Source organism: Acinonyx jubatus, chromosome E3, assembly GCF_027475565.1.
Source record: "Acinonyx jubatus isolate Ajub_Pintada_27869175 chromosome E3, VMU_Ajub_asm_v1.0, whole genome shotgun sequence".
NCBI classification, from domain to species: Eukaryota; Metazoa; Chordata; class Mammalia; order Carnivora; family Felidae; genus Acinonyx; species Acinonyx jubatus.
In genome coordinates, this window is record NC_069398.1 from 36,335,442 (window position 1) to 36,356,992 (window position 21,551).

The following is a 21,551-nucleotide window of genomic DNA, read 5'->3' on the forward strand; positions in this document are numbered from 1 at the left end:
AGTCCAGGGACGTCGCCAAGGCTGAAGGGAACACAGTCTCGAGGTCTGAAGTGAGGGCCCATGTGACGGTGCAGGTCTAGTTTAGGGATGTTTTCGAGATAATGTTAGGGTTTTGTTGAGGGTTCTGGTTAGGGTTAGGGTTAGGGTTATGTTCCAGGAGGCTCCAGGCACTGAACGCACAGCAGTGTAGTTTTCTCCCAGAAGGGCTGAGTGGAGAAAATGATGTAGGGTGCCGGTCACCATTAGCCTTTGGTTTCCAAGGCAAGACATCTCTATGGGCAATTGTCGGGTAGGGTCAGGAATCCTCTCGGGCAGCTTCAGCTGGGCCTTGGAAAGGACATGGTGTTGTTCGAGGTTCTATGCCGAGTGATCCTGCACCTTTTCATGACCCCAGGAGCGTGGTGTTGTCAGCCCTTGGTATTGGGTCCCCATGGGGAGACATCTTTACCTAGGATTAGGGTTCCTTGCAGGTATGTCCCCAGGGCTGAAGCGACTCCAGTCTCGTGATCTCCCTTGTGGGCTGAAGTGAGGGACCATGCGAAGGTGCGGGTCAAGTGCAGGGTTAGTTTTCAAGATGGGGTTAGGTTTCGGTTGAGGGTTCTCTTTAATGTTAGGGTAGGTTTACAGTTAAGTCCCAGAAGGCTCTAGGTGCTGAAACCACAGGAGTGCAGTTGTCTCCCCGAAGGTTTGAGTTGAGGGCACAACAGAGTGTGCCCTTCAGGATTAGTCTTGGATCCCCAGACCAGACAACTCTATTGGCCAGTGGTTTTGTAGGTTTTAGGTATCCTCAAGGGCAGGTGCAGATGGGCCTTGGAAACACATGGTTATGTTCTAGGTTCTATGCCGAGTGATCCTGCACCTCTTCTGGATCCCAGGCCCATGGTGTTGTCAGACTTTATTATTGGGACCCATGGGGAGAGAGCTTTACCTAGGGATAGGGTTCGGTCCAGGGATGTCGCCAGGGCTGAATTGACTCCTGTCTCGTGGTCTCCCTCGAGGTATGAAATGAGGGCCCATGCGATGGTGTGGGTCAAATGTAGGGTTATGGTTCCATATTGGGTTAAGTTTTGGTTGAGTGTTCTAGTTAGGATTAAGATTAGGGTTAGGGTTAGGTCCCAGGAGGCTCCAGGCATTTAACCCACAGCAGTGCAGTTGTCTCCCTGAAAGACTGAGTGGAGGGTACAAGGGAGGGTTCTGTTCAGGATTGTTTGTTTTCCAATGCCACACAACTCTATGGTCTACTAGTCCGGTAGGCCTCAGGAATTCTTTCAGGCAGCTGCAGACGCACCTTGGAAACATGGTGATGTTCCAGGTCTATGCTGAGTAATCCTGCACCGCTTCATGACCCCAGGCGTGTGGTGTTGTCAGACTTTGGGAATGGGCCCCCATGGGGAGAGTACCTTAAGTAGGGTTAGGGTTTGGTCCAGGGACATCGCCATGGCCCAAGAGACTCCTGTCTCATAATGTCCCTCGAAGGCTGAAGTGAGGGCCCATTTGACGGTGCAGGTCAAGTGGAGAGTTATAGTTCAACATGGGGTTTGGTTTCGGTTGAGGGTTCTGCTTAGGGGTAAGTTAGGTTTAAGATTACGTCCCAGGAGACTCCATACGGTGAACCCATACCAGTGCAGTTTTTTCCCCCAACTCGAGTGGAGGGCACAAGGGAGGCTGCCTGTCAGGATTATTCTTTGTGTTCCAAGGCCAGACAACTCTTTGGGTCACTGTTCAGGTAGGCCTGAGGAATCCTCTCGGGCAGCTGCAGCCGGGCCTTTAAAACGACATGGTGATGTTCCAGGTTTTATGCTGAGTGATCTTGCATCGCTTCTGGCCACCAGGTGCGTAGTGTTGTCAGACATTGGTATTGGGTCCCAATGGGGAGAGAGACTTACCTAGGATTAGAGTTCGGTCCAGGGAAGTCCCCAGGGCCAAAGCGACTCCAGTTTCGTGATCTTCCTCGAGGGCTGTATTGAGTGCCCATATGAGGGTCCCGGCCAAGTATAGGGTTTGGGTTAGAGATAGGTTTAGATGTAGTGTTAGGGTTAGGGTTAGGTCCCAGCAGGTTCCAGGCATGGACCCTACAGCCGAGCAGTTGTCTCCCCAAAGGGGTTAGTGGAGTACACAAGTGAGGGTCCACATCAGAATTAGGCTTTGGGTTCCAAAGCTAGAAAAATGTATGAGCCACCCTTCGGGTAGGCCTAAGGATTTGTCTCGTGCAGCTGCAGTCACGCTTTGGAAATGACATGGTGATGTTCCACGTTCCATGCCGAGTATTTCTGCACCGATTCTCAAACCCGTGTGCGTGCTGGTGTCAGACTTTGGAATTGGGTCCTCCTGGGCAGAGAATCTTAGCTACGTTTAGGGTTCGGTCCAGGGAAGTCGCCAGGGATGAAGTGACACCAGTGTTGTGAATTCCTTGGAGGGCTGAAGTGAGGGTACATGGGTTGCTGTGGGTCTGGTGTGGAATTAATGTGCTACATACGGTTCAGTGTAAGGTGAAGGTTATGGTTAGGGTTACGTTTAGGGTTTGGATAGGTACCAGGAGACTCCAGGCACCTAACCCATAGCAGAGCATTTGTCTCCCTGAAGGGCTGAGTGCAGTGTAGAAGAAAGGGTGCCAGTCAGCATTAGTCTTTTTTGTCCAAGGACAGACAAATGTATGGGCCACCCTTCAGGTAGGCCTCAGGAATCCTCTCGTGCACCTGCTGTCGCGCTTTTCAAATGACATGGTGAGTTTCCACATTCCATGCCGAATATTTCTGCACCAATTCTCGAACCCATGTGCGTGCTCTTGTCAGACTTTGGAATGGGGTCCCCATGGGGACAGAGCCTCAGATAGGGTTTGTTTTCAGTCCAGGGATGTCCCCAGGGCCAAAGCGACATCAGTGTTGTGAATTCCTTGGAGGGCTGAAGTGAGGGCAAGTGCACGGCTGTGGGTCTGGTGTAGCTTAGTGAGATTGATAGGGTTAGGTGTAGGGTGAGCATTATGTTTAGGATTAAGGTTAGGGTTAGGTTTACGTCCAGGAGGCTCCAGGCATTGACCCCACAGCAAAGCAGATGTCTCCCTGAAGGGCTGACTGGAGTATACAAGGTAGGGTACCAGTCAGGATTAGTCTTTGGGTCCAAAGCCAGACACATGTATGTGCCACCCATCCCATAGGCCTCAGGAATCCTCTCGTGCAACTGCACTTATGCTTTGGAAATGACATGGTGATGTTCTACGTTCCATGCCGGGTATTTCTGCACCGATTCTCGAACCAGTGTGCCTGCTCTTGTCAAATTTGGAATTGGGTTCCCATGCCAAGTAATTCTGCACCTATTTTCGAACCCTTGTGCATGCTGTTGTCAAACTTTGGGTTTGGTTCCCCATGGGGAGAGAGACTTAGATACAGTTTTGGATCATGGACGTCACCAGGGCCTTAGTGGCACCAGTCTTGTGAAGTCCATGGAGGGCTGAAGTGAGAGCAAATGCGCAGCTGTGGGTCTGGTGTAGACTTAATGAGATAGATAGGGTTCGGTGTAGGGTGATTTTATGGGTAGGGTTACTGTTAGGGTTAGGTCCCACGAGACTTCAAGCACTGACCCCAAACAGAGCAGGTGTTAACCTGAAGAGCTGAGTGTAGTACACACGGGAGGGTGCCCGTCAGTCTTAGTATTTGGGTTCCAAGGCCAACCAGATGTATGGGCCACCCTTTGGGTAGGCCTCAGGAATCCTCTCGTGCAGCTGCAGTCACGCTTTGGAAAAGACATGGTGATGTTCCAGGTTCTATGCCGAGTTTTCCTGCACTGCTTCTGGAGCCCAGGCGTGTGGTGCTGACAGACTTTGGTATTGGGTCCCCATGGGGTGAGAGCCTTAGCTATGGTTAGGGTTCCCTCCAGGGATGTTGCCATGGCCAGAGACTCTAGTCTCGCGATCTTGCTGGAGGGATGAATTGAGTGCCCATGCGAGGGTGCGGGTCAAGTGTAGTGTTCGGATTAGAGATAGGGTTAGGTGTAGGTTGAGGTTTACGGTTGGGTTACAGTTCGGGTTAGTGTCAGGTCCCAGGAGGCTCCAGGCACTGAACCCACAGTAGAGATATTGTCTCCCCGAAGGGCTGAGTGAAGGACACAAAGGAGGGTGCTGGTCAGGATTAGTCTTTGGGTTCCAAGGCCAGACAAATGTATGGGTTACTCTTCCGGTAGGCCTCAGGAATCCTCTCGTGCATCTGCAGTCGCACTTTGGAAATGACAAGGTGATGTTCCACATTCCATGTTGAGTATTGTTGCACCGACTTTCAAACCCATGTGGGTGCTGTTGTTAGATTTTGGAATTGGGTCCCCATGGGGAGAGAGCTTTAGCCAAGCTTAGGGTTCAGTCAAGCGACACCGACAGGGCCGAAGCAACTTCAGTCTCGTGATCTCCCTCGAGGGCTGAGTGAGGGCCCTTGCGAGGGTGGGGTTCAAGTATAGGGTTCAGTTAGAGATAGGGTTAGGTGTAGTTGACGGTTAGGGTTAGGGTTAAGGTTAGTGTTGGGTCCCAGGAGGTTCCAGGCACTGAACCCACAATAGTGCAGTTGCCTCCCTGAAGGGCTGAGTGGAGTACATAGGGAGGGTGCTGGTCAGTATCAGTTCTTAGGATCCAAGGCCAGAGAGATACATGGGCCACCCTTGGAATAGGCCTCAGGAATCCTGTCGTGCAGCTGCAAACGCACTTTGCAAATGACATGGTGATGTTCCACGTTTCATGCCGAGTATTCACCAATTCTTGAACCTGTGTGCATGCTGTTGTCAGACTTTGGAATTGGGTCCCCATGGGGATAGACACTCAGCTAGGGTCAGGGTTTGGTATAGGGAAGTCACCAAGGCCAAAGTGACACCAGTGTTGTGAATTCCATGTAGGGCTGAAGTGAGGGCACATGCGGGGCTGTGGATCTGGTTTAGTGTTAGTGTGCTAGATAGGGTTAGGTGTAGGGTGAGGCTTATGGTTAGGGTTATGGGGACGTTTAGGGTTAGGTCCCAGGAGGCTCTCCATCCACGTAGTTTCAAAGGACAAATTTTATTCTTTTTGATGGCTATATATATATATATATGTGTGTGTGTATATATGTATATATATATATACATATACACACACACATGTATATATAATTACACATATACATGGTATAAATATGTAAATGTATATATATGTATATATGTATATGTGTGTGTATATATATATATGTATATTTGTAAATATATGTATGTATCTATGTATACCACATCTTTATTCATCCATCGATGGAGATTAGGGCTTTTTCCATACTTTACTTATGGTTGATAGTACTCCTATAAACTTTGGGGTTCACGTGTCCATTTGAAATAGCATATCTGTATCCCTTGGATAAATACCTAGTAGTGCAACTTCTGGGTTGTAGGATAGTCCTCTTTTTCATTTTTTGAGGAACCTACATACTGTTTTCCAGAGTGGCTACACCAGTTTGCATTCCCACCGGCAGTTCAAGAGTTCCTCTTTCTCCATTTCCTTGCCAACATCTGTTGTTGCCTGAGTTGTTAATGTTAGCCATTCTCACAGGGGTGAGGGGGTGTTTCATTGTGGTTTAGTTTGTATTTCCCTGATGATGAGTGATGTTGAGCATTTTTTCATGTGTCGGTTGGCCATCTGGATGTCTTCCTTGGAGGAGTGTTTGCTTATGTCTTTGCCCATTTCTTCACTGGATAACCTTTTTTGGGGGTGTTGAGTTTGGTATGTTCTTTATAGATTTTGAATACTAATCCTTTATCTCATATGTCGTTTGCAAATATCTTCTCCCATTCTGTTGGTTGCCTTTTAGTTTTGTTGATAGTTTCCTTCTCTGTGCAGAAGCCTTTTTATTTTGATGAGGTCCTAATCATTCATTTTTGCTTTTGTTTCCCTTGCCTCTGGAGACGTGTTGTGTAAGAAGTTGTGGAAGCCAACATTGAGAGGCTTTGCCTGCTTTCTCCTTGAGAATTTTGATGCCTTCCTATCTTACATTTAGGTCTTTCATCCGTTTTGAGTGTCTTTTTGTGTGAGAAAGTGGTCCAGACTCATTCTTCTGCATATCACAGTCCAGTTTTCCCAGCACACTTGCTGAGGCGACTGTCTTTATTCCATTGATATTCTTTCTTTTTGTCAAAGATTAGTTGGCCATACATCTGTGGGTCCAATTCTGTGTTCCTATTCTGTTCCACTGATCTGAGTGTCTGTTCTTGTGCCAGTACCATACTGTCTTGATGATTACAGATTTGTAATACAGCTTGAAGTCCAGGATTGTGATACCTCCTACTTTGGTTTTCTTTTTCAAGATTGCTTTGGCTATTGAGGGTCTTCTCTGGTTCCATACAAATTGGAGGATTGTTTGTTGTAGCTCTGTGAAGAATGTTGGTGTTACTTTGAGAGGTATTGCATTGAATATGTAGATTGCTTGGTACTATGGACATTTTAACAATATTTGTTCTTGCTATCCAGGAGCATGGAATGTTTTTCGTCTTTGCGTGTTTGTCATCTTCAATTTCTTTCATAATCTTTCTATAGATTTCAGTATAGATTTTTCACCTCTTTGGTTAGATTTATTCCTAGGTGTTTTATGGGTTTTGGTGCAATTGTCAACGGGATTGATTCTGTGATTTCTCTTTCTGTTGCTTCATTGTGTACAAGAATGCAACTAATTTCTGTGCGTTGATTTTATATCCTGCCACTTTGCTGAATTCATGGATCATTTCCAGCAGTTTTTTGGTGGAATCCTTTTATCAAGAAAGGATGCTGTATTTTGTCAAATGCTTTCTCTGCATCTACTGAGTGCATCATGTGGTTCTTGTCCCTTCTTTTATTGATGTGATGAATCACATTGATTGTTTTGTTGATATGGATCCAGCCTGCATTGCAGGTATATAAATCCCACTTGGTCGTGGTGAATAAAGTTTAAATGTATTGTTGGATCTGGTTGGCTAATATCTTATGGAAGATTTTTGCGTCCATGTTCATCATGAAAATTGGTCTGTACTCTCCTTTTTAGTGGGGTCTTTGTCTGGTTTTGGAATCCAGGTAATGCTGATTCATAGGAAGAGTTTGGAAAGTTTTCCTTCCATTTCTGTTTTTGGGACAGCTTCAAGAGAATAGGTATTAACTCTTCCTTAAATGTTTGATAGAATTCCCCTGGAGAGACATCTGGCCCTGGGCTCCTGTTTTTCTGGGAGATTTTTGATTACTAATTCTTTACTGGTTATGGGTCTGTTCAATTTTTCTTTCTTCCTCTTTCAGTTTTCGTAGTTTATATATTTCTAGGAATTTGTCCATTTCTTCCACATTGCCCATTTTATTGGTATATAATTGCTGATAATATTCTCATTATTGTTTTTATTTCTGTTGTGTTGGTTGTGATCTCTCCACTTTCATTCTTGATTTTATTTATTTGGGTCCTTCCCTTTTTCTTTTGGATCCAACTGGCTGGTGGTTTATCAATTTTATTAATTATTTCAAAGAACCAGCTTCTGGTTACATTGATCTCTTCTACTGTTTGTATGTTGGGGGGGGGGGGTATTGTTTGTTTTTGTTTTCAGCTTCGATAGCATTGATTTTTGCTGTAATCTTTATCATTGCTTGTCTTCTGCTGGATTTGGTTTTTATTTGTTGATCTTTTTTCCATCTCTTTAATGTATAAGGTTAGGTTGTGTATCTGAGACCTTTCTTCCCACTTTAGGAAGGCCTGGATTGCTATAAACTTCCTCTTATGACTACATTTACTGCATCCCAGAGGTTTTGGGCTGTGGTGTTATCAGTTTCACTGGTTTCCATGTACTTTTTAATTTTCTCTTTAACTTCTTTCACCCATTAATTTTTTTTAATTATAGTTTTTATTATTTACAATTAACATCCAAATTAGTTACCATATAGTGCAATAGTTATTTCTTGAGTAGATTCCTTAGTGCCCCTTACCCATTTAGCCCACCCCCCCCAAACCCTCCAGTAACCCTCTGTTTGTTCTCCATATTTATGTGTACGCTTCTGTTTTGTACCCCTCCCTGTTTTTATATTATTTTTGTTTCCCTTCCATTATGTTCACCTGTTTTGTCTCTTAAAGTCCTCCTATGAGTGAAGTCATATGATTTTTGTCTTTCTCTCACTACTAATTTCACTTAGCATAATACCCTCCATTTCAATCCATGTAGTTGCAAATGGCAAGATTTCATTCTTTTTGATTGCTGAGTAATACTCCATTATACACACATACACACACACACACCACATCTTCTTTATCCATTCATCCATCAGTGGACATTTGGGCTTCTTCCATATTGAGTTTTACCATAATTTGGCTTTGGAGGCTTTTTGTTCATTGGGTGAAGTGAGCACAGCATATTTGCTTGCCCTTTACCACAGTAGAGAGGGGGCCTCTGGGAGCCAAACCTCTTTGTGACCAATGAGATTCCAACTGGCTGTTGTTGATAGTGATGCTATAATCATGGGGGTGCATGTGTCCCTTCTAAACAGCACACCTGTATCCCTCGGATAAATACCTAGTATTGCAATTGCTGTGTCATAGGGTAGTTCTCTTTTTAGCTTTTTGAGGAGCCTCCATACTGTTTTCCAGAGTGGCTGCACCAGCTTGAATTCCTCCATTCAATTTTTAGTGGGATGTTCTTTAGTCTACAAGTATTGGTTATCTTTCCCAATTTTTTCTTGTGGTTGATTGTGAGTTTCATAGCATTGGGGTCTGAAAATATGCATGGTATGATCTCTTTTTGTACTTGTTGAGTACAAGGAAACATAAAATTATTTATGTTTATTTTAGACAGAGCGTGAGTGGAGGAGGGGCAGAGAGAGAGGGAGACACAGAATCCAACACAGGCCTCAGGCTCTGAGCTGTCAGCACAGAGTCTGACACAGGGCTCAAACTCACAAACCATGAATTGACCACCTGAGCTGAAGTTGGATGCTCAACTGACTGAGCCCCCAGGCACCCACTTGAATGAAATTTTAAATGATACCCTTCAAAGTGCACTTGCTACCTTGCAAACTCAAAGAAATGTGAAGAATCAGGAAGTGGTAAGGGTTGGCTGCTGAGTTTTACCGTAATTTGGCTTGGGAGGCTTTTTGTTCATTGGGTGAAGTGAGCACAGCATATTTGCTTGCCCTTTACCACAGTAGAGAGTGGGCCTCTGGGAGCCAAACCTCTTTCTGACCAATGAGTTGGAATTTTACTGGGACTGCCAAAATGAGTTTTGTTATTTCAGGGACTACGAGTTATCTTTTATTTTCACAACTATGTAATTATCACATCATTCAACTCTGCCCTCCAAGATATGTAGAAAATACGCAAATATAGTTGAGAGATAAAGGGTGATAGCCAAAGTGTACAATCCTTTCCCTTTTAAAAAAATATGTTTAAATTATTCTTCATGATTTTTTTTTTAATTTTAGTGAGGGGGGCATGCAAGCAGGGGAGAGGGGCAGAGGAAAAGAGAGAGACTCTTAAGCAGGATTCACGCTCAGTGTGGAGCCCAATACAGGTCTGGATCACATGATCCTACAATCATGACCTGACCCAAAATCGAGTCTGACGCTCAAATGACTGAGCCACCCAGGTGCTCCATAATCTCTTTCTCGCTGAAGGCTGAATAGTGAGTTTTCAATGTGAATGGGGGGATAAACATGCACACATACATATGTATACCACTAAGAAAGCCATTTATGAGTTGTTAGACATGAACTATTTTCCACCATCTTTGTCTTCTAGTTATATTCATGCCTCAAGGTCTTTGTTCATTGCAATGCACGATCTTGCTGTGTGAGGTACAAATTGTTGTGTCATCAGTTTTCCGTGAAAGTCTTTCCTCATATCTGCCTTACCCACAAGATGCAAATGTTGAATTCGAGGATGTAGAGCTAAGACCCTTGAGGTCCAATAACTGTCAACTAGAAGTTATATTTTCTGTTGGGGAGAAATCCCCATATGATGGCAATGACTTTGCATTGGTAAGGGAAAGAATACTTTCATGCCTTCATGGTTCTTGCCTTTTTCTGGCTCACCAAAATCAAGACTCAGGTCATCTGCACATTTATCAAGAAAACACCTTTTTCTTTTTCCAGAAAATAAAAAGGCCCTGAAAGACAAGCGTAATGCATTGAGGTCTGTGAAAGCTACAAAGGAAGCAAAAGTCAAACAGCTGAAGGAGAAAGCACATTACCTGGAAGAATTCGATGAACAAAGAAAAGTGCCTACTAAAAGTAAGATGGGGGCGCCTGGGTGGCTCAGTCGGTTGAACGTCCGACTTCGGCTCAGGTCATGATCTCACAGTCCAATAACTGCTAGAACTGATAAATGAATTCAGCAATGTCACAGGATACAAAATCATTGTACAGAAATCTGTTGCATTTCTAAACAACAATGAAGCAGTAGAAAATTAAGAAAACAGTCCCATTTACAGTTGTACACCAAATAATAAGGTATCTATGAATAAATCTAACCACAGTGGTGAGCGACCTATACTCTGAAAACTGTAAAACAGTGATGAAAGAAATGAAGGATATTCCATACTCATGGATCAGAAGTACAAATTTCATGAAAATGTCTACACTTCCCAAAGCAACTGACACAATTAATGCAATGGCCATCAAAATAGCAACAACATTTTTCATGGAACTAGAACAGTCCTAAAATTTGTACGGAACCATAAAGACCCCAATCTTCAGAGTAAACAACCTTTATGTGAAGTGATAATTATGGATGGCATTATGCCTCTGGATCTTCTGCTCCAAAACACGGTAACTCTGGCCTAAGCATTTGAACAAACGGTAGACATATCCCAACCAGGGATCATTCTACAAAATACATTCTACAGATGTACCCTCAAAACTTTGCAGATTATGAAAAATATGGAAAAATCTAAACATCGTCATGGCCAAGTGGAGCCTAAAGAGACAGGATGACTGTAATGTGCCAGCTGGGATGAGTCTGGGACAGAAGAGGTTCAAACCGAAGCAATCTGAATACAAATATAAACTTTAGTTAATACTACCCTATCTCTTCGGGATACTGATTGTGATCATGTATCAACTCATATGACATCAAGAGTCAGAAAACAGTCTGATCTATGTGGAGACTCAATAATATCTTCCCAATGTTTCTGGTAACTAGAAACCCATCACGAATGAACAGATTATTAGTAATCATGGTTTTATGTTTTCAACACATAATATATGACTAGTTCTAGTATTAGCTACTAGCGATGGCCATGTACCTATTCTTGTTCTTACTATTGTGTAATTTAAATAATATCATTCATGGTACAGAAAACTGAATGCATGATATACACTTCATAGAAACATCTACTTCACATATTTTAAGATAATGTATGTATATACCACTGTATTACATGGTATGTAAATTGTTTTTTCTGATCTTGAACAAGCATGTCATTGAATGGCTTTCCATAAAGGTGGTTATCCTAGATGATGAGTGATACTCAGATTTTACAGGATGTACTTCATATCATGCCTGATCATTGTCAAAAAAACAAAAAAAAAACATGTACGCACAGACAGATGGATCATTCTGACTGGCTCACTTATTGTAAAGAATACTTCCTTTAATATTTTCATGCATATTTTTAGCAGGAATACAAGAGAATGAAATATTTCCAAATCAAAGACATATTCAAAGACTGGAAGAATGATAGGGTGTTCAAGGGGTTTCAGAAGGAAAAGATGTGACCATGAAGTGGCAGTCACAGGCAAGCAGCTTTCTCTGGTCCACTTTGACAGGTTTTCAGGAGGGGATGTCCATCACAGCATGTGATCTACAAAAGGGTAAGACCCAGAAGTACCAGAGGGAAAGACAACGCTTTAGGAAGAGGTGACTTCGAAAGGGTGCTTCTGTGCATAAGTGATGGCTCAGCAACCTGGCTGGGGGGTCCCTGGGTCAAAGATTTCAGAAGGCCAGCAATAACACAGACTCACAAAGATCTTAGAGCCACAGAGTTGACCTTCATCTATGATTAGGAGATGGTCACAGTTTTACAGGATATGGTCATCGGGCCGGCAGTAGATGGCTAAAATATTATTTAGGGCTATATTTTAATAAAAAAAATGGATGTGTAAACATTTGGGTTTGGAATGTTAAGAAAAATCACAGGCCCATCATGGAGTTACTTATGCTAAGGCCCCATGTCACTAAACCTAATTTCATTCCTGTAGGAATGTAACCTTTAATCACTCAGGAAAGAATTTCCTAGTCAGTGCTGGAAATGTAACTGATAGACGCCTGCCATTCCCCTCAGGGACGAAATCTTGCCTAAATAAGATATTCCATGCCACTAAATTTGTTTTAAGTTTATTTTGCGAGAGACAGCACATGCAGGGAGGGGCAGGATTAGAGGCAGAGAGAGAATTCCACGACAACAAGGTCATGATCTGAGCCAGGATCTAGACTCAGACACTTAACCAAGCCATCCAGACACCCCAAGAATGTGGCGTTTCAAAATTTAGCAGGCTTGGCTGGGATATAGCCCTAGGAGCACTGGCCTACTCCTTGAGAGAAGGCAGCAAACTACTTGCAGGCAGATGGCATGGAAACAGTGGTCTGTACATTTCCCGGTGCACACAGTGGGGAGATTATACACTGATCATGGAGAGCATCCCTGAGAGGCAATGTTCACAACAAGGGGACAAAGGAGCTAGGACAGAGGAGCTGGGTAACGCCCTTTTCCTCCTCTTCCCCACAGCATAAACACAGAGCCATCTGCTGGAAACAGTTCCATCCCCACACTGGCTGCCTAAGCTGCTTACACCAACCCCACATTCCTGTGCTCTGGTGAGACTGGCCTTCTAGGTCAATCAGGCTTGCCTCAGTCCCAATGGAGGTGTCCCCTTCCCCAGAAGAGCAGCAGAAGCCCGTGACCACACCACCTCTCTTGACTAGACAGTTCTGCAGGGCTTCACTTCGAGTGGCAGTCGTTTCAAGTCTCATTTAACAAGCAGATCGGAGCAGACCTAGATAAAACTCAGCACATTCTGGCCAAGGACCATACATTGCCCATACAACTGGCCTGAAGAATAGTGCAGCAAGAACACAAAACAGTGCATGCAACCCACACCACAGACACTCCCTGATGTGTCAGGCCCTGGACACTAGATGACCTCCTCTTCATAAAGCCATTCATCTCACAGGCAGGTAACATAATGAGCTTTTGTAACACAGAGAAGCAAATACTCAGCCAAAATTCCAAGACAAGAGGAATGCATCCCAAATGAAAGAACAAGATGAGGTCATAGCCAGAGAAATGGAAGGAACACTTCCAAACTCATTCTATGAGGCCAGCTTGGCCACCAAAAAGGAAAACTACAGACCAATTTCCCTGATGAACCTGAATGTAAAAATTCTCAACAAAAATTAGCAAACCGTGTCCAACAATACATACAAATAATTATTCACCACAATGAATTGGATTTATTCCTGGGGTGCACAACCGATTCAGTATCTGCAAATCAACTGATGTGATACATCACATTGATAAAAGAAAGGATAACAACCACATGATCCTCTCAATAGATGCAGAAAAAGCATTTGACAAAATGCAGCATCCTTTCTTGATGAAAAGAAAGCACTCATGAAAGGAGGGATAGAAAGATCTTGCCTCAATATCAGTATGTCCAGATACAAAAGTCCCACAGCTAATATCATCTTCAATGAGGAAAAACTGAGAGCTTTCCCCCTAAGGTCAGGAACACGACTGGAATGTCCACTCTCACCACTGTTATTCAACATACTGTTGGAAGTCCTAGCCTCAGCAATCAGACAACAAAAAGAAATACAAGGTGTCCAAACTGGCAAGAAGGAGTCAAAGTTCCCCTCTTCGCAGAGATGATACTTTCCATGGAAATCCAAAGACTCCATGAAAAAACTGCTAGGAGTGATACAGGAATTCAGGAAAGTCTCAGGATATAAAAATCAATATACAGAAGTTGATTGTATTTCTATACACCAATAATCAGCAGAGAGAAATCGAGGATTGATATACTTTACAACTGCACTGAAAAACATAAAATACCCAGGGATAAACCTAACCAAAGAGGTAAAAGATCAGTACACTTAAAACAATAGAGGGGCGCCTGGGTTGCTCAGTCAGTTAAGCGCTGACTTCAGCTCAGGTCATGATCCCTCACTTGTGGGTTCGATCCCGCAATGGGCTCTGTGCTGACAGCTCGGAGCCTGGAGCCTGCTTCCGAGTCTGTGTCTCTCTGCCCCTCCCCTGCTCATGTGCTCTCTTTCTGTCTCTCTGTCGCTCTGTCTCAAAAATAAACATTAAAAAAATAAAGGAACAAACCATACAACATCTACAAAAGAAACTGAAGAAATACAAAGAAATGGAAAAACATTCCATGCGCATGGATTAGAAGAACAAATATTGTTAAAATATCAATACTATCCAAAGCAATCGACACATTCAATGCAATCCTTATCAAAACAACAACAGCATTATTCACAGAGCTAGAACAAACAACCCTAAAATTTGTAGGGAGCCAGAAAAGACCCCAAATCGCCAAAGTCATGTTGAAAAAGAAAACAAAGCTGGAGACATTACAATTCTGGACTTTATGGTGTATTAGAAAGCCACAATCATCAAGACAGTATGGTACAGGCACAAAAACGGACACAGACATCAATGGAACAGAATAGGGAACCCAGAAATGGGCCCTCAAACATATGGCCGAGTAATCTTTGATAACGCAGGAAAGAATATCCGATGGAAAAACAAAAGTCTCTTCAGCAAATGGTACTGGGAAAACTGGACAGTGAGAAGAATGAACCTGGACTATGTTTTTAAACCACACACACACACACACACACACACACACACACACACACACACCTCAAAATGGATGAAAGATCTAAATGTAAGAAAGGGACCATCAAAATCCTAGAGGAGAAAACAGGCAATCTACCTCCTTGATCCTGGCCACAGCAACTTCTTGTTTGTCATGTCTCTGAAGCAAGGGCAATAAAAACCAAAATGAACTATTGATACATCGAGATAAAAAGCTTCTGCACAGCAGAGGACACTATCAGGAAAACTAAAAGACAACTGAATGAAATGGGAGAAGATATTTGCAGGTGACATATCAGATAAAGGGTTAGTATCCAAAATCTATAAAAAATTATCACACTCAACACCCAAAAAACAAATAATCCAGTGAAGAAATGGGCAGACGACATGAAGAGACACTTTAACAAAGATGACATCCAGAATGGTCACACATGAAAAGATGCTCAATCTCACTCATCATCACTGAAATACACATCGAAACCACAATGAGATACCCCCTCACACCTATCAGAATGGCTAAAATTAACATCTCAGGAAAGGACAGATGTTGGCAAGGATGCAGAGAAAGGGAATGTTTTTGAAATGCTGGTGGGAATGCAAAGTGGTGTAGTCACTCTGGGAAATAGTATGGAGATTCGTCAAAAAACTAAAAATAGAACTACACTAAGACCCAGCAATTGCACTACTAGGTATTTATCCAAAGGATACACTAATGCTGACTCGAAGTGGCACATGCACTCCAATGTTTATAGCAGCATTATCAACAATAGCTAAATTATGCAAAGAGCCCAAATGTCCATTGACAGATGAATGGATAAAGAAGATGTGGTATATTCATACAATGGAATATTACTCGGCGATCAAAAACAATGAAATCTTGCTATTTGCAACAACGTGAATGGAACCTTACTTTATTATGCTAAGCAAAATATGTCAGAGAAAGACACAGATCATATGATTTCTCTCTTCTGTGGAATTTAATACAACTGATGAACGTACTGAAAGGAAAGCAAAAATAAGATACAGAGAGGGATTCAAACGATCTAAGAGACTCTTAAATACAGAGAAGAAACTCAGGGTTTCAGGAGGGTTACTGAATAGGGGTATGGGCTAAATGGGTGATGGGCATTACGGGCAGCACTTGGGATGAGTATTGGGTATATTTTGTACTTGACGGATCACTAAATTCTACTGCTGAAACTGTATTCGACTATAAGGTAACTAACTTGGGCTTAAATTTAAAAAAGAAGAAATATTAAAAAGAAGTAAAGAAATGTACTACCAGTCAAAAGAAAGGAATATTTAAATAGGGCTCTTTGAGTGGAAATGAAAGACTAAAAGTGTTACAGACAAGGATCAGAGAAAACATCAAGAAACAATGGCAAAACAACTAGTAGAATGGGACTAAATATATACCTATCAATAATCACTCTGAATGTTCTAGGACTAAATGCTCCAATAAAAAGACATTGGATAGGGCGTCAAAATGGACAAAACAAATAAACAAAAACAACACCTATCTAGATGCTGCCTACAAAGCCTTATTTGGACTTAAGTCACCTGCAGATTTAAAGAGAGGGAATGAAGAAACATTTATTATGCCAATAATGTCAAAAGAAAACCAGTAGCAATACTTATATCAGGAAAAATAAACTTTAAAACCAGGCTCTATTTTGGTACCCTTTGGGTAAAAATACCTAATAGTGACATTGCATGCACCCAGTATTTATAGCAGCATTAACAGTAGCCAAACTATGGAAAAGCCCAAGTATCCATCAATAGATGAAGGTATAAAGTTGTGGTGTGTGTGAGTGTATACACATATATATACGCATATCTATGTTCATATATACATATATACGTATATACAATGAAATATAACTCAGCTTCAAGAAGAATGAAATCTTGCCATTGGCAACGATGTGGATGGAGCTAGAATGTATTATGCTAAGTGAAATATGTCAATCAGAGAAAGACAAATATATGATCTCACTCATGTGGAATGTAAGAAACAAAACAGATGAAAACATCGGGAAGGGGGCAGGAAAAGAGAAGAATGGTAACAAACCACATGAGTCTCTTAATGTTAGAGAAAAAAACTGAAGATTGATGGAGGGAGATGGGTCGGCGCTGGGCTAGATGTGGGACGAGTATTAAGGAGAGCACTTGTTGTGATGAGCACTGGGTGTTGTATGTAAGGGATGAATCACCGAATTCTACTCTTGAATCCGAGAATGCACTGTATGTCAACTAAGACTTAAATAAAAATAAATAAATAAATAAATAAATAAATAAATAAAGCTATAATAAGAGATGAAGACGGACACTATCTCATACTAAACGGGACAGCCAAACAAGAATATCCAATCATTGTAAATTTTGATGCACCCAACATGCAATCACCAAGTACATAATACATTTAACAACAACCATAAAGGAACTCATTTATAATAATATAACGATAATAGAGGACTTTAACACATCACTCACATCAATGGACAGAAACTGTAAACAGAAAATCAACAAGGAAACAATGGCTTTGAATGACACACTGGACCAGCCAGGTTTAACAGATATATTCAGAACACTCCATACTACAATGGCAGAGTACACATTCTTTTCGAGCGCACATGGGGCCTTCTCCAGAATTGATCACATTCTAGGTCACAAATCAGGCCTCAAGAGGTACCCAAAGACAGAGATCAGACCAAGCACCTTTTCTGACCACAAAGCTAGGAAACTTGAAGTCCACCACAAAAAAGCAGGGGGGGAGGGGGGAAGGGGGGAAAGGCCACAAATAAAGGGAGGTTAAATAACATGCTACTAAATGAATGAGCCAAACAGGAAATCACTGAGAAAATACACTGAAACAAATGAAAATGAAAATACACTGGTAAAAACCTTTGGAATGTGGCAAAAGCAGTCTACAATGGAAGTATATAGCAATACAAGCCTACCTTAAAGAGCAAGAAAAATCTCAAACAATCCTAACTTACAATTAAAGGAATGAGAAGAAGAATGGCAGAAGGAAGGAAATAATAGAGATTAAGGCAGAAATAAGGAATATAGAAACCAAAAAGACACTAGACCAAATCAATGAAACCAGGGACTGGTTCTTAGCAAGCAGTAATCAACTTGAAAACCTCCTAGGCAGACTTTTCACAAAGAAGAAAGAAAGGACTCAAGTAAATAAAATCACAAATAAGAAAGGAGAAATAAGAGTCGACACCACAAAAATATAATTAGAATAATTATAGAATAGAACAAAATAGAATAATACTATGAAAAACTATATGCAACAAATTGGACACTGAGAAAAAAGGACAAATTCCTAGAAACATACAAACTACCAAAACTGAAACAGGAAGATACATAAAATCTGAAAACAGAAAGAAATCAAATCAGTAATTAAAAAAATCTCCCCCCAAACACAAGAGTTCAGGGCTAGATGGCTTCACTCATGAATTCTACCATCCATTTAAAGAAGAGGTAATGTGTATTCTCCTCGAATTATTGCAAAAAATAAAAAAGAAGGAAAACGTACAAATTCATCTTATGAGGCCATCACTACCCTGATACCAAAACCAGATAAAGCCTCCACTAAAACTTAAAGCCGCAGAAGCACCTGTGTGGCTCATTGGTTTACTGTCCAACTCTTAATTTCGGAATAGGATATTGTCTTGCGGTGTGTAGGTTCCAGTCCCACACTGGACCTGCCGTGACAGTGTGGGGCATGGCCAGGACTCTCCCTCTCCCTGTCTCTCTGCCCCTCCCTCACTTTTATGTACTCTAAGTAAAGAAATAAACATTTAAAAAATGTTAAAAAAATGTTTAATAAAACTGCAGACCAATAGCCTGATGAGTATGTATGCACAAATTCTCATTAAAATACCTTCAAATTAAAGTCAACAATACATTAGTAGAATCATTTACCGTAATCAAGAGGGATATATTCCTGGGCTGCAAGGGTGGTTCCACATTCACAAATCAACATGATGCACCACAGGAGTAGAAGAAAGGATATGAACAATAGGATGCTTTCAACAGATGCAGGAAAACCATTTGATAAATGTCACATCCATTCATGATAAAAACCCTCAGCAAAGTACATGGATACTCAACCTACCTGCAAATAATAAAGGTCATCTAGGAAAAACCCACAACTAATCTCATCCTCAATGGGGAAAAATTGAAAGTTTTTCCTCCAAGGTCAGGGACAAGACAGGGATGACCCCTCTCACCACTGTTATTCCACATAGTACGGCAAACCCTCGCCACAGCCATCAGACAACAAAAAGAAATAAGAGGCATCTAAATCGGCAAGGAAGAAGTAGCACTTTCACTATTTGGAACTGACATGATGTGCTCTATAAAAAACATGAAAGACTCCCTTAACAATTGCTAGAATTGATATATGAATTTGACAAGTCACAATATTCAGAAATCAATGTACATAAATGTATTGCATTTCTATACACGAATCATGAATTAACACAGAGAGAAAGGGATCAATCCCATTGACAGGTTCACAAATACCACAAGATACCAGGAATATACCTAACCAAAGAGGTGAAAGACCTATACTCTAAAGGCTATGAAACATTGATGAAAGAAATGGAACAGGACACAAAGAAAAGGAAATACATTTCATGTTCATGGATGGGAAGAACAAAACACTGTTAAAATGTCTACACTCCTCAAAACAATCTGCACATGTAATGAAATACCTATCACACTAACAAAAACATTTGTCAAAGAACTAGAACAAATAATCCCAAAACTTGTATGGAACGACAAAGACCCCAAACAGGCAAAACAAACTTGAAGAAGAAAACTAAAGCTGCAGACATCACACTTCCAGACTTTAGGTTATATTACAAAGCTGAACTGAATATAACAGTATGGTACCGGCAAACAAAAACAACAAAAATACAGACGCAGAGATCAATAGAATGGAAACCCAGAAATGAATTCACACCTATATGGTCAATTAATTCTCAACACAGCAGGAAAGTATATCCAATGGAAAAAAAAAAGATAGTCTTGGGACACATCGGTGGCTCCAAAGCGTGTGATTGTGGATTCAGCTCAGATCATGATCTCAGGGCAGTGCAGAGCATGCGTGGGATTCTCTCTCTCCATTTCTCTCTGCCCCTCTTGTGCATGCTCTCTCTCTCTCTCAAAAATAAATACATAAACTTTAAAAAAGTCTCCTCAACATATGGTTTTGGAAAAACTAGACAGCAACCTGGAAAACAAAACAAAAACAACAACGGACCACTTCCTTACAACATACACAAAAATAAATCCAACACGGATAAATACCTATGTGTGAAATCTGAAACCATAAAAATCCCAGAGGATACCTAACACAGGCAGTATCTTATTTGACTTTGTCTGCAAACGTCTTTGTAGATATATCTCCTGAGGTAAGGGAAACACAAGCAAAACTAACGGGACTTCATAAAAATAAAAAGCTTCTGTCACCAAGGAGATAGTCAACAAAACTAAAACACCTACAAGAATAATATTTGTAAATGACATCTGATAAAGGGTTAGTGTCCAAAATATATAAAGTTATACAGCACCCAAGAAATGAAAAATCCAATTAAAAATGGGCAGACGACATGAATGGACATTTTCCCAAGGAAGACATACACAGAGCCAAGAGACACATGTAAAGATGCTCAACATTACTCATCTTCAGGGAAACACAATTCAAAACTACAATGAGATAACACATGACATCTGTCAGCATGACTAAAATCAATGAATGATGAAACAGCAGGTGTTGCAAGGATAAGGGGAAAGAGAAACCCTCTTGCACTGTGGGCAGGAATGCAAACAGGTGGAGCCACTCTGGAAAACATCATGGAGATTCATTAAAAAAAAATGGAAATAGAACTGCCTTACGATCCAGCAATTTCACTACGAAGTATTTCCACAAAGAATACAAAAATAATTCTTCAAAGGGATACATGCACCCTGATGTTTACACCAGCATTTTCTACAACAGCCAAATTACGGAAACTGCCCAAACATCCATCAACTGATGAATAAACTGAGATGTAGTGTATGGAATGTAATATTATTTAGCCGTAAAAACATGAAATCTTGTCATTTGCCACGAGGTGGATGGAGAGAGAGAATGTTATGCTGGGTGAAATAAGCCTGTCAGAGAAAGACAAATACCAGATGATTTGAGTAACACGTGGAAATGAAACAAAACAAGGTGGGGGGGGGGGGGGGGAGACAGTGACAAACAGACTCTTAACTGGGAAACAAACTGAGGGCTTCCACAGCGAGATGGGGAATGGGTGAAACAGCTGCTGGGGATTAAGAATGCACCTGGGATGAGCACGGGTGACGTGTGGCAGTGTTGCTCTATATTGTACACCTGACACTAATATTACACTGTATCTTTACTCACTGGAATTTACACTAAAAGATAACATAAGGTTAATGACAGGGACCTACCAGGTTTTCTGTAGTTTTCAATCACTTCACTAGGTTGGAAAAATAACCATGAAATTTTTTAAAAAGCATGTATGATGTGGGGGACAGTTTGTGCCCTTACCTCGGTCTCTGGTTCCAGCAGGACTCGGAAAGTGGGTCCCAGCTCATTCTTCTAGAACGTCCTGAGAGGAGCATTTCATGTATTCATGTCCTAACGGAATGCAGCTCCCGTTCCTCTGAATTTCTGTCAGGGTTTCTTCCCAGAAATGAGCCTG

At 41.6% G+C, this 21,551-nt stretch overlaps 1 long non-coding RNA gene across 1 annotated transcript; it reads right to left on the reverse strand.

The window, feature by feature from the left end:
* Positions 1 to 7,502: 7,502 nt before the first annotated feature.
* Positions 7,503 to 21,546, reverse strand: LOC128313661 (uncharacterized). The gene is made up of 2 exons (XR_008294662.1): positions 21,398 to 21,546; positions 7,503 to 11,793 (listed from the first exon to the last, which is right to left on the reverse strand). It is a non-coding gene; the product is annotated as an uncharacterized LOC128313661 (long non-coding RNA).
* Between the last annotated feature and the right edge of the window lie 5 nt (positions 21,547 to 21,551).